Genomic DNA, 15,326 nt, shown 5'->3' with positions numbered 1-15,326 from the left:
AAGTTGGGTAGCCCTACCCAACCCAGGGAGGGTCGAATGAGTTCACATTGTCATTCGACCGACGCAAGTCAGAGACCAATTCCTACATTTTTCTGCGATTTTTCGAATTCCCCTACTCAAACCAAATCCGATTCAAACTTATTTTTAATAGAATCAACATCTATTTTGACTTCAATACACCTTATAAAATTGATATATAACCTCAAAACACCTAACTCGACACAAATTATATGTCAAGATCATCAATTTTAAAAGCTAGGGTTCTAAACCCAATTTTGCCCCAATTAAAAAATCAACCTCAATATCATATTTTTATTCAAGCTTAAATCCAATACAAAACCATGTTTCTAAACCCTACATAACCATCCCAACAACCTAACTGTAACGCCCTACTACCTTAGAGCCGTTACTTAGTGAGTTTAAAATAGAAATCGTGCTTTTGACTGACTCTACGTGGTATCTAAAACCAAAAGTGTGACTAAACCAGAATTTAAGGCTGTACTCTTTGAAAATGTTTAGTTTCATTGAAAACATTTAGTATCAAACATCTGGGATCCCAAAAACAAGGTTTACAAAATATTTACAACTCAAAAATAGATTTACACCAGGTTAACTATCAAAAGAATAAGTTAATACAGCAATATACAAAATGCCCCCAACCAAAGCAGTCGGGCAGGCTGAACATGTACGCGCCGCCCCCACGCTCTCCATACTCATGGCCGGTTGACTGACTCCTTGCTTTTACCTGCCACACAGAGAACCCGTGAGCCGAAGCCCAGCAAGAAAACCCAAATAGTACATAACATATGCATAGAATATAGCTGACATAACCCACTGATAAATAGGAAAACCATCAGACTAAACAAGCACGGCCATGCCGCCCCAGAGGCCTTACCAAAGCCTGGGTCTCGGTCCTCACCGTAAGGATAACTCATGTAGCCCTTGGGTCCCACCCTGGCTATAAGCACCCCATGTGTTGAGTGTTACTTCCGGCCCCAAGGCCGTACCCGGCCTTTGCCGCTCTCGGCCTTAGCCGTTCATTTCATTATAATCACACGTATCGTACATCTCGAAATAATCATTCAAACATATAATAATTCATTTAAGGTTATACATTTGCACATAATACAATCTAGGGCCATGCCCTGCAATAGCACTGTGGGCCCATCCCTTGATCTCGGGTGTTACGGTTTTCTTACCTTTAAATTTGATAGCCTTGATCACCTGACTCCTTGAGCACGATCCTACTCGAGCCCTAGCGCTTACCTAAGCAAAAACCATAAGTCAAAGTAATCACCAAACCTCAAGTCCTAAACCTAGCCTCGGGACCAATCCCGAGCCCCCGGGAAGTCCTAGATCCCCAAAACAAAGTGGTGGAATCGAGCCCTGAACCCTAGGTCAAAATCCCTCAACAAAAACCCAAAAATCCTCTTCTGTGAACAGTGCAGCGCTACAGCGCTCTAAAGAGGGCGCTGTAGCGCTACAAGCAGAACCACACCCCCCAGAAACAGGGGCTAGCGCTACAGTGCCCATTGACTAGTGCTGTAGCGCTAGTTGCAGACCAGAAATGCCCAAAATCGCACCCTGCGATTTCCTTCTACCATTTCAACCCCAAACTTGTCCAAATCTTTCCCAAGCCCAAAAAAAAACTTATCAACACCTCACACTCATCCCAAGCATCCCAAGAACTCATACCCCAAGCTCAAGCAACCCAAAACTCAAGATCCACCATAATGAACCCTCAAACCAGAAATTCATTCAAACATCAAAGATAAGGTCTTAGAAATCATACCGTGGATAGAAATTCGACCTTGAGTTGAACCCTAGACCTCCTTAGCTTGCTCCTTCACAACCTTGACCTGATTTCTCCAAGAATCCCATCTATTTAGCTCAAATACACAGCTCAAACCAGTCAAGCCCTAAAACTGAAATCTCCAAGAACTTACCTCAAATTTCTGATGTGATCTTGCTAATCCCTTGCCAATCCTCAAGTCTAGCTTAGGATCCTTGATGCTCAGCTTACCCTAGCTCTCCACTGAGCTTAACTCCAAGAAAAATGAAGGGAAATGGTGGGAGAGCCACAAACCGATTCTTTTGGGACAAAACCCTTCAACTTTTCTCTCTTTTCCTTTTTCTTCCTTCTTTCTTTCTTTTTTCAGCCTTAACTCTTTTTTCTACAAAATCCACTAAGTATAAACCCCCCTTTAACTTATCTCTAACAAGCCTAAAGACCAAAATGCCCTCCTTAATAATTCTAAACCTTTTTGCCCATAAAGGGACATTTTAGTCATATTACCCAAATTCCCACTAATTCCTCAAGTGTTCCTAATAATTCCCGCTCGCTACCCAATACCTGATCAATCACCAAATATACATTCCTCATCATCAAGATTAACCTCAATATATTTCCCAAATTCTCATTTAAACTCCCCAGGCTTAACCCAAGCTGGGTATAGATTCCCGCTTTGACATTTCCGCTAACCCGCTCATTCTAGGATCGTCTCGAGTCATAGATCAGAGATATCAACACAGTCATGCCCAAAATGGACAAATTACAATTATGCTCTTTCTAAGATAATCAGGTCTACATGCATACTAATTCACATAGTCATGCATCTCAAATAATCAAATAGTCATATAACGTGCATTAAATCATAATCATGCATTAAACTCATTAAAGTCACACACAAAATCCCATTATGCCCTCCAGGCACACTACTCAAGGCCCTTAAGCCTTAATCGCGAATTTGGGTCGTTACACTAACAACCTCAATTTTTTTATTTAAACCCAAACTCCCCAAAAGTTTTATCAAGAACAATAGTCGAAACTGAGAATAGAGAAGATATTTCATACTTCTCTTCTCTTCGAAACTGAGAATAGAGAAGATATTTCAACCCTAAGCTTGTTGAAGACCTTAAGCAGCTGCAAATCCAAGTCACAAGCCTTACCAATCCCCCAAAGCATCCTAAATCCAAACCCTTGATCTTAGCTTCCAAGTTCAAAGCCTAAGTGTATACAAGAAGGCACTAGATGAAGATGAAGAGTCCAAAACATGGCAGCCAAAGGCCTTGGTCAAGGTTATCTAAAAATTTGTCAAATGACCAATTGGCCCTCACCTCAAATAAATTCTCAAATTTAGACCCAAGGCCATTGTGGTCTTTTGGCTTAAATCTCTAACTACACCTCAAATTTCCTAATTAATACACTAAGCACTCAAACACAAATAGTTCTACCATTTATTTCACCACTAGAAATACCGGTAGTATTTAAAATTTCCACAATACCCCTTGGCTCAACCCGAGCTGGGCATTGATCCCCGTTGTGAATTTTCAACTAACATGCTCGAAAGGATCGACTCTTGTCGAATGTCTCCAATATATCCACTTAATAATGTGGTCTCAATGCATATACACATATAATTACAAATACACCCTCTACGGGTCAAAATTACAAAAATGTCCATTTTTAACAAAGAGGGTCTTTAAACACATTTAATACACGTAATAATACATACTCAATTATATAATAATATAATTCATAAAACACTCCAAGTATCTTCCATTTGTTGAGTCTTCATACAATAACAATTAAAAGATATTGGAGGACATGCTTAGGGCATGTGTATTAGATTTCGAGGGGTGCTGGAGTAAGTATCTTCCAATGGTTGAATTTTCATACAATAACCACTATCAATCAATGATTGGAGTAGCTCCATATGAGATTTTGTATGGCAGGAAGTATAGGTCACCTATTCATTGGGATGAAATGGGAGAGTGGAAGTACTTGGGTCCTGAGATGGTTACGAGAACTAGTGAAGCGATTGAGAAGATCAGAGCTCAAATGCTCGCCTCACAGAGTTGACAGAAATGCTACACTGACTCTAAGTGTAGGAACATGTTGGTTAAGGTAGGGGACCACATTTTTCTTCGAGTTTCACCACTGTAGGGAGTAAAACTGTTTGGAAGGAAGGTCAAGCTGAGCCCTAGGTTTGTGGGATCGTTTGAGATCATAGAAAGGATGGGGCAGGTAGACTATAGATTGGCTTTGCCCCTATCATTATCTGGATTCCATGACGTGTTTCACGTCTCAATGATTCTGAAGTATCTGTCAGACCCGATCCATGTGCTAGATTATGAGGATCAAGAGATACAGACAGACTTGTCTTATGAGGAGCGACCAATTCAGATCCTAAATAGAAAAGACAAGGTATTGAGGAGCAAGACGATTCCCCTAGTTAAAGTTCTATGTAGAAACAACAAGGTCGAGGAAGCGACATGGTAACTAGAGTTAGATATGCGGGATCAGCATCCTGAGCTGTTCAGGTATATTTCGAGGATGAAATTTTCATTAGGAGGGTATAGTGGTAACGTCCCAAATTTTCTAATAAGGCTTTATTAGCATGTTGGGACGACATAAATGGATTTATATGTGAATTTGATTGAATATTCGTGTGATTATGTCAAATATATGAGTTGTATTATAATATCACTATTTATGCATGCCTATGTGTGTTAAATATGCACGTGGGGTGGTTTTTTATTAAAAATGGCGTTTTTGTAATTTTGACCTGTCGAGCGTATAATTGTAATTATATGTGTATGTGATTGAAACCACATTATTATGTGGATATATTTGAGTTATTCGACTTGAGTCAATCCTGTTGACGCAGTTTTTCGCCAATGAGAAATTAAGAAATAAAATGGGTAGATTAGCGCTTAATAGTAGACCGTAATGAAATAACAAGAACTCACTCAAAAACACCAAACTTTTACGTGGTTCAGTGGCTAAAATCCACCTAGTCCACGAGTCAATATTATTACTATTTATCTCTTTATTTTGGGAGAGTTTCAATAGTACACAATAATGGTCCCTTTCCTATCCAATATTCCTAGTATTTATAGGGGAATTCTATGGACAGGTTTGGGTCACCGTATAAACAAACCGCATAATTAGACATATGGTATATAATTAATACAAATTATACCCATTTACATTGGGATATGATTAGATAACATAATAAACACGCTCCTACTATCTCGGGTAATAAATGACATAAATACGATGCAGCCTAGTCATTAATAAACGTATAAAGAATCCCTAGTCTCTTGGGATCCTTTAGTATGTGTTATATCTAGGTCTTCATGAGTTGAATATCTCATACGAGCTCAAGCTTGACAGCAATTTGACTTCGAGCTCGTAATAAGTCCAAGACACCTAATACTAGATTTGACCACTTCGAGTCTCGAGCAGCTCACATGGTTAATAACCAGATATTCTACATGATTATTTTTCCATGTACTTACCTACCAGCTATACCTTAGTTGAGTAAGTGAACTCGTGCTAAAATTAGGGTACAACATTTCACCCCCCAAGCTCTTGCTCATGTTTGATGTCGTCATTTTCTGACATACACAGTAGGGGCTTTTAGATTTCTGTCACACAAAATCGTGCATGCCTACTACTCATGTATTGGACAGGTGGACGCCTGTGATTGGCGTCTGTTCAGGTTTCGAGGATTGAAATAATTGTCCTGTCAACTTTTTTCTGCCATCTCGTCAATTTAATCTTGGCCCTTGGATCTCGTGCTAACCCAATTGGATGACCCAGATTAATTTCCGTAGTTTATGTATATATAGGGTGATCAGTCCTCAGACCTCACCACTTAGTATTCAGAGAAATCCCTCTTTTCAAACTCTCAAGTTTCCTTTCTTCTTCTCTAGAATTCCCAGAACTTTTCATCGTATCCCAGACCTTGAGGAGCTTTCCAGGAGCTTCCCGTGGCCGTGTATACATCCTCTTCGAATCGAACATATTTTCTATAAGTGTTTTATCCCTTGGTTTGAAAAGTTTTCTTTTTCTTATTCTTTATTATCGAATGAGATTTTTTTTTCAACAATGTTCATTGTTTGGTATCATTAGGCTATTTCTAAGTGCTAATACGAAATAGGTTTCAGTTTAGGCTCCATGAGCGAACCCAAACATATTTTTAAAATAAGACATTCATAAAACAGGGCAAATTTCTAGGTTAATCTGGGGTAGCCCTAATGACAAACCGGTTTAAAGAATACCTATTTGGGGTATAGAAACTGAAGGGTTCTTAGGTTTAATACCAGGTAGCTTAGGGGTTACGATTCCCTAGGAGGTTTTGCACTAAACCACTTTCCAAAGGAAAGTAGTGGGTCTGACACTTCTCACACGTGGATCCCGAAGTATCTGGGGATTTTAAGAAACCAAACCGCGTAGCCTAGGATATCACATGGTATCACGTAATGAGGCTACCAACTTTGGCTCATATAAACTTTCAAATGTTGAAAGTAGTTCTCTTCATCCTTCATATTTCCACGACCATAGTTATAGATCATCTTAGGTCGCCTACTAACCAGGCCGCTTTGTCTTCAGGCGATTTAAACTATGGCGCCTCCAAAGAAGACCGCCGTGAGCTCATCCACCCAGCACAAGAACAAAGGAAATCATGTTGCCTCTGAATCTCCTATCCCACATTTTCGTCCTGTGGTGGAGAGGGAGGTCGTCGTCAATCCCAACGCTTTCTTCGAGGCTGAACATATAGTCTCTAAGATTACGACTCAGGGGAGAGTAAACAAAATTTTGCTGAGTCATAACATCGACCTAGGAGCTGGCGGTCTCCTCGCACAACCGGCGTTTGAAGGAGAGCAAAGTTGTGCCCCCTTTCAAGATGATTATGGGGCTTGGAGTGATGAGCACCTGAAGGTTGGTGCTTTTCGTCCCTTAGACCATTATTTCGTAGATTTTGTAAACTACGTCAAGTTGCCTCCCTTCCAGCTCCCCCCGAATTCCTACAGACTTTTAGCGGGGCTAGAATATATGTTTCTAAGGCATGAGTGGGACGTCCCAACTCTAGCATATATTTTATATTTCTTTTGCCTCAAAGTGAGCCCCGACCAGAAAGGGCAAGGTGATGGGTTCTACAACCTTACGCGGTTTCCAAATTCCACCTTCGTCATCGAGCTCCCCAGCCATCCAAATGAATATAAAGATTTATTCTTTATGTCGAATGGGTTCAAGAACTATGAATATCAGTACTTCAACCGTCCTCATAAGTCCTCTATCTTTGTAATCTCAGCATGCGAATGGGTTTTGACTGAGTTTGTTCCTCGTACAACTATATTTGCAAGGGTCAAAGATTATCCTCGAACTTCCCCCTGGGGTCAGTATGAGACTCTGTCTAGTCTTCCCCCTGGGGAAAAAGATTATCGCCAGGTCATGAATGATGCCATGATGCTGGCATGTAACTTGATCAACAAGGGTCAAACACTAGCTCTAAGGACTCGAGCTCCGCTCTAAGTTATCCTCGAACTTCCCTCTTCTCAAGAGGCCTTGCTAGCCACTGAGGACATTGTCGAGAAAGTGGTCGAGGTGCCTCTCGTGCGAAAAAGACAGGCTCCCGAAGCTGATCAGTGTCGCGGTCCTGATCGAGCTGCGTCAAGGGCAGCAGGCGGTCCCTCCGGCCAAGGTAACCCATACCTATTTAGAGAGTTAGATCGGGATGCTGCTAGCCTTAGGTTAATACGTTTTAATTCTAACTAGCTCGTTAGCCGCCATCCCACCGATCCGGATCTAAATGTAACTCTCCTCCAATGCATGGAACGCTTGGTGGTACGCTACAACCACAACTATCTCAGAGGCATCGTTGTAGTTGATAACACGCTAAACTTTAGATCCTCTATCTTTGAAGAATACGGAACTAACCTTAGGACTTGGCCTTCTCTGCTCTAGGGTGCATTTGCTCCTCGGTTTAGGCAGTATGTAGATGAATCCAGCTTCAAGGAGGGACCTAAACCCCCTAGGATCCAGAGATTGTATCCTTAGACTCCCCCTCCCCTTCGTTAATCCCAGAGTTGGAGGTCATGCCTAACCCGATCCATACACCCGAGCTGGTCATAATAGATTCCTCCCCTAGCCCACAGGGTAGGATCTTTATTCCCCCCATTTTTTATACCTTTGAAACATTACTCCTGTGAATTAACTCCCATTTGTTCTTTTCAGGTGAAGAGATGGAATTGATAGGAGCTCCTGACTTAAGCAATGTCTTTCAGCCTGAAAGGTTCGGAATGGGTCCCGTCGTGAAGAGGCCCAGGGTGACAAAGAAGTCCACCCCTAAAACGGGGGATACTACAAAATCCCCCTCTAAGGGTAAAGATGCAAGCTCCGCTCGAGAGCTAGCTCTGGTGACAACTGTGACCATTGGGCAAGTTCCTCCTTCTCAAAATATGCCTCCACTCCCCATGTAATTCAAACTGAGGCCCCCATCGTCTGAATACCAGTTGAGCCACACGATCTGGATAAGATCCCCGAGGCCTTTCGGGGTATAGTGTATGAGACAACGAGTCACATGGTGGGTCACACATATAAAGCTAGTGCTAGGGATCTGAGGGCCATAGAGGAGTGCAGCCCAATGGATGTCCTTGAATATGCTATGGGGATGAACCTCACCATGAGTCCTTCTCCCACCTCTGATTCTATTTTGTTTACTATGTGTTCTTCCTCTTTTTTTTTTCTTTAACTTGTTTTGTTATTCTATAGTCCGTCCTAGCCAAGTACCAAAGCATTGCTCATGCTAAGGCCAGAAACGAAGACCTCCAAGCGGAGTTGGCCACTGACAAAGTTACCCTGAATGCTGCTTAGGAATGTGAGCATGCCGCCAAAGCTGCCCTGACAGTTGCTCAAAAGAATGAGCATGCTGCTAAGGTAGCTCTTATCTCTTCCCAAGAGGGTGAGCAGTCTGTAAATACCGCATTGTCTGCTTCTTAGGCTCAGGCCATAGAGGCGAACTGCCATGCTGAACAGCTTCAGGCCAAAAATGGTGAACTCAAAGCGAAGCTAGTCGAGGTTGAAGTTAAAGCCAAGGATGAAGCGACATTGTCATCGCAAACCTTGTAGGAGATGCTTTACCATTGATGGGCTTTCAACTAGGATGGGAACTTCTCCTTCATGGAGCTTGAGCTGTGGGATCCATATCTTGCTAAATTCAAGGCTCGACTTTTGCAAGAACCATCAGAAACCAGTGAGGTTTCTGGAGCAGTGGAGGGAGATGGTGAGGAGGTTACTTCGGCGGGGCGAGCTGACGGAGTCCAATGAACTTATTTAAGATCTTCTTTTGTAATCATTTTCCAACAATCCCTTGGGATAAAAAAAATTGCCTTCGAGCTTCGCTCGAGGATTTTCTTTTTTTGAATATACATCTGACTTGTGAGCTATTTTTCTCCTTTATTATTCTCATGTTTATGAATTCTTATACTTTTGCACATTCGAAATCTTCAGGATCATCTTTAGATTGAGATAGATTATATCAATCTTGGGTGTATCTAAGGTTCTACTCACTTATTTGCATCATAATCATTAAGTATTAGGCCATGGACCTGGTTATATCCAAGGTTTTTGATAAGCTTAATCCTGTTGAGAATCAGGCCCCGGACCTGGTTATATCCAGGGTTTTTCATGATTTAAACTTAGTTCACACTAGGTTAGTTGAAAACTCAAGCTTTAAATAGCCTTTCAATAATCAATTTTTTCCAGCTTCTATGTTTCAGACCTGGTTATATCTAGATTTTTAGATTACATAAACTTAGTTCGTGCTAGGTTAATTGAAAATTCGGGCTTTAAAAAGTCGTTGAATAATCAATTTTTCCCAGTTTCTAAGTTTTTAATCTTATCCAAGTAAGCTAAATTTAAAAAAAAAAAAAAAAACTCACTGTCCTCGGCTATGTGCTCCCTAAGCAACCGGGAAGTATAAAACTTCCTGGTTGCTTTTACAATTATAAGAACACAACCTCGTAATAACAAAACTAGGAAATGGTTATTTAATAATCCATCTGTTATTTAATTGAAGCGGCTTTTATAAACAAGCCTAACATTTATGGTAGTACTATTGATAATACTTTTTCAAGTGAAGAGCATTCCAAGTCCGTGGGACTACTTCCTCATTCAGTTGAGCTAGCTTAAAAGTTCCCTCACGTAAGACTTCTCCGATCTGGAACGGTACCTCCCAGTTCGGGCCCAACACACCATCCTCGGGGTCTTTGTTTGCCAAAAAGACCCTTCTGAGAACCAGGTCGCCTAATCCAAATCTACACCCCTTGACTTTTGAATTGAAATAGTGAGTGATATTTTGTTGATAATGGGCGAGTTGTAACTGCGATTCCTCTCATTTTTCTTCTATTAGATCGAGAGATGCATTAAGTAGCCAGTTATTCTATTCTTGATCAAACATTCTTTGCTTGTGAGTAGTTACCATGGCTTCAATTGGAAGCATGGCATCATTTCCGAAAGTTAGGGAAAAAGGAGTATGCCCCGTGGAGGTCCTGTGAGAAGTTTGATAGGCCCAATGTACTTGCGGGAGCAGTTCGGGCCATAATCCTTTGGCTTCATCCAACATCATCTTCAGGCTCGCCTTAAGGGTCTTATTTACAGCCTCGACCTGCCCGTTGGCTTGTGGGTGTGCTACCGATGAGAAACTCTTTGTTACATTGTATCTTTCACAAAATTTTGTGAAGCGGTCACTATCGAACTATGTCCCATTATCTGCACGATCTTCTTAGGGAGTCCAAATTGACAGATGACACTTTCACCACAAAATTCAAGACTCTCTTTGAAGTGATGGTTGCTAGAGGTACTGCTTCTACCCATTTCGTGAACTAATCGATCGCCACTACCGCATATCGAACTCCTCCTTTTCCCATAGGTAGGGAACCTATCAGATCAATTCCCCATGCTACAAATCTCCATGGGGAGGAAATCATTGTTAGCTCAACCGGAGCATCTCGGGCAACTATGGTGAAACGATGGCATTTGTCACACTTCTGAACATACGAGATCGAATCTTTCATTAAAGTGGGCCAAAAATAGCCTTGTCTTAGTACCTTCAGCGCCAGGTTTTTCCCTCCAGCATGATCTCCACAAAAACCTTTGTGTGTTTCTTGCAAAATGGTTTTGGCTTCCTCGACCAGAACACATCGTAGGAGAGGCAACGAATGACCATGCCGATATAAGGTCCTATCGACTATTACATACCTTAGAGCTTGATAAAGTATTTTTCTCGCGTCTTTTCTGTCATCAGGTAACTTTCTAGTTTTGAGATACTCCATTATAGGAGTCATCTAGGTTGGTTTTATATCAACCATTTTGACCTCTGTTGCTTCTCCCGTTACACTTGGGCTCTCCAAGAACTGCATTGGCACTACATTTAATGTTTCAGCCTCTTTCATGGTAGCAAGTCGTGCCAAAGCGTCAGCGTTAGATTTCCGCTCGCATGGTATTATTCAATAGAGTTGTACTCAAATTCAAAAAGTTCCCCCTTTACCTTAGCTAGGTAGGCCGCCATCTTGATGCCTCGAGCTTGGTATTCTCCCAATACCTGATTCACCATGTGCTGCGAATCACTATAGCACTGGATGTCTTTCGCCTTCAGCTCTCTTGTAACCCTCAACCCTGCCAACAAGGCTTCATATTTTGTTTATTATTGGATGCCTGAAATCTGAATCTCAGAGCTGTATGAAACCTATGCCCTTCTATCGATATTAAGATGATCCTCGCTTCTGATCCATTCTTGTTTGACTATCCATCAACGAACAATTTCCATAATTCCTGCATCGGCTCTCTCATGAGCTCGTCCTGAAAACTGATGCATTCAACCATAAAATCAGCAAGGTCCTGACTCTTGATTAATGTCCATGGCATGTTTAATATCTCAAACTGGCTAAGTTCGATGGACTATTTTAAAAGACGTCCCGGTGTTTCAAGTTTTTGCAAAATCTTCCATAAACATTGGCCGATTAAGACGTTGATAGAATGGGACTAGAAGATTGGTCGGAGCTTTCTAGAAGCCAATATTAGACATAATGCCAGCTTTCTATCAGTGGATATCATGAATTAGCTCCGATAAGCCTCTTGCTTACATAATACACTGATTTCTGAGCACGGTCTTCTACTCGAACTAACATGGCGCTGATTTCATTCTCTGTCATGGCCAGATAAAGGAATAGAGACTCTCTAGATATTGGTTTAGATAATACCAGGGGCTTGGCGAAATGCATTTTTAGGACTTGGAATGCCTGTTCTCACTCCTCGGTCCACTCAAATTTCTTGTTTCCTCTGAGCAAGTTATAGAATGGCAAACACTTGTTAGTGGATTTTGAAATGAAGTGATTCAGAGCCGCCACCCTTCCAGTTACGCATTGAACTTCTTTACGTGACCTGGGTGAAGGCATTTATAACAATTATATGATTTTTTTAGGATTTGCCTATATTCCCCTCGTCTTGACTATGAACCCTAGAAACTTTTCAGATGCCACCCTGAAAGTGCATTTCTGGGGATTCAGCTTCATGTCATATCTCCTTAATATTCCAAAACATTCTTCCAGATTGGATACATGGTTATTGGCAGTTTTTGACTTGACAAGCATGTCATGGACATACACCTCCATATTTCTCCTGATCTGGTTAGCAAACATTTTGTTAACCAAGCGTTGGTATGTGGCCCTGACATTCTTCAATCCGAATGGCATAACTTTGTAACAATATACGTTATGCTCAGTCATGAAACTAGTATGATCCTAGTCTGTAGGGTTCATCGCGATCTGGTTATATCCAGAGTATACGTCCATGAAAGACATGAGCTCGTGACCTACTGTGGCATCGGCCAACTGGTTAATCCTTGGCAGTGGGAAACAGTCCTTGGGACAAGCTTTGTTTAGGTTGGAGAAGTCGATACAGATTTTCCACTTCCCGTTCGGCTTTGGGACTACCACGGGATTGGCGACCCAGATTGGGTATTTTTCCTCTTAGATAAACCTGCATTTTAGTGACCGAGCTACTCTTCCTCAAGGGCTTCAGCTCGGACCGTTTCCAAAATTCTCCGTTTTTAGGATTTTGTAGGGACAGTCTTGTCCAAATTTAAAGTGTGCATTATTATATTCGAATTTATTCCCACCATATCCTCATGCGACCAAGCGAAGACATCTATGTTTTTCTGTAAAAAATTGACCAGCTTCGCCTTTCTTTTGTCATCAAGATTCTTTCAAATCTTTACGACTCTTGAAGATTCCTTGGGATTGATGTTTACTTCCTCGAGCTCTTCTATGGCTTTGAGCTCTGATCTGTCTTCGCCGACCCGCATGTCAATGTCGTCATGTTGGGCGTCCTCACCATCCTTTTCCTGCTGAGGTTCTTCCGTCCCATGAGTAACTTCCACTTCCACTTCCTGGGACTCCTCACCTTCGTCATTTATGATCATCGCTTGTTGCCCGAGTTGTGATTTTCGCTTCATAGAAATGCTATAGCATTCCCTGGCAGCAAGCTGATCACCTCTGACTGTGCATATCCCCGTAGCTAAGGGGAATTTCATCGCCAGGTGGCGAGTAGAGGTTATGGCTTCAAGTGCCATCAGTGCAGGTTGGCCCAATATCACATTGTATGTGGTCGGACAATCAATTAACACAAACTCGACTACTTTGGAAACAATTCATGATTCTTCTGCCAATGTCACCACCAGTCCAATTGTCTCGATGGCCACTGACCCTTCTCCCAAAAACTCGTACAGAGTCATCGAGGTCACCTTCAAATCAGTTACGAATAACCCCATTTTTTCGAGGGTGGACCTAAAAGTTTATTCAAAGAGCTTCTGTTATCCACTAGTGTCCTTCAGACCCTTTGGTTGGCGAGCTGAACGGTTACCACCAGTGGATCATTATGTGGGAATTGGACGTGGCTAGCATCCTCTTCCATGAAAATAATTGGTTGCTTTTCCAATCGCTGTTGTTTCAATAATCTTTGCTCCTGGACGAACTCCACTCTGTTATGAGCCTTCAGCTCGTTAATGTACCTATTTTGGGCTCCGCTACTCATGCCCGCCAAATGTGGTCCTCATGCAATAGTGGTTATATCTCCCCCTACTATCGGAGGGGGTTCGACCTGATTTGCCTGAGCTCCAGTTTGGCCTATCAGAGTTTCAGGGACTGATCAAGGGTTCTGCCCAACAGCTGATTAGGGCTACCCAATTTTGGGCGTATTGGGTCAACGATCCATCTCTGATGAGAGTTTCGATCTCATCCTTCAGCTGCCGATAGTCATTAGTGTTATGACCGATGTCGTTATGGAATCGGCAGAATTTTGAGGAATCTCTCTTCGCCCCTGGTTCCTCAACGATTCTGGCTTCTTCCATGGAAGGCGATTAGAATTTTCCGGAAAAATGTGCTCTCGGGTGTTTGTTAGGTCAGTATAAGTAGCGTAGACAGGTTAGAATTTCTCCCTGGACTTGTTTTTCTTCATCCCCCTCTAGTCGCCCTCACCATTCCCCTTCCTTTTGTTATTCCCCCCTTGGTTATTTTGGGCAACGGTTTGAGCCATAGCTGCAACATCCATTACCGCTCCAACGGGTTGGACAGGGGTCCGGCAGGTTCTTGTGACAGAAGATCGTGCCTCCTCTAGGTTTATCCACTCTTGAGCTCGGGCCAAGAATTCGTCTATGCTCTTAACTCCTTTTCTTTGGAGTTCCTGCCATAAGTTGTCCCCGACAGGGATTCCCATCCTCATTGCCATGAGCTTGGAACTGTCATCAGCATCCCTAGCTCATGCATCAACATTGGAAAATCTGCTCAGATAGGCCTTCAACGTTTCCCCAGGATGTTGCTTTACATTGGCCAATGAATCAGCCTAAACTCGAGCTGCTTAGGAGGCTGAAAATAATTTTTTGAAATCGAAAGAAAATTTCTTCCACGGACTTATGGAATGCCTCTTGTATTGTTTAAACCATTGCCTAGCAGGCTCGACCAAAGTTTTAGGGAGCAAGACACACCTTAGATCGAGCTCGACATTATGGGCCATCATCATGGTGTTAAACATTCTTAGGTGATCGGATGGATCTCTGTCTCCATCCAACTTTGACATGTGTGGCATCCTAAAACCTACGGGATATGTTGTCGTCGCAATGTTTGGAGCAAAAGGCTCAAGCTCCTCATCTGAGTTGCAATCATTCTTTCCTTTTCCAGAAAAAAGTCTTTTCATTTGCTCTTCCATTAGAGCTAGTCTCTCGAGGGTTTGGTCCCTTACCCTAGGTTAACTGGGGGCTGTTCAACAGCACCCATCCTATCGTACTCGTTTGACGAGTTATTGTCCCTCCAAGCTCGAGCTTGGTTCAGTGGGGCATTCTTGTTGTCGCGTACTATGGATGGACCTCCTTCATGTTGAGTATAGCTAACAACTTTATCTCGAGCTGGATACCTTCTCTGGGAGTTTAGATGATCGTGCAAGTCAGGTTGCGGGTCATACCGAGGGCTTTGCACTGAACTGA

This window comes from Humulus lupulus, chromosome 1 (genome assembly GCF_963169125.1).
Source record: "Humulus lupulus chromosome 1, drHumLupu1.1, whole genome shotgun sequence".
Classification (NCBI taxonomy): domain Eukaryota; kingdom Viridiplantae; phylum Streptophyta; class Magnoliopsida; order Rosales; family Cannabaceae; genus Humulus; species Humulus lupulus.
This window is presented reverse-complemented; position numbering follows the sequence as displayed.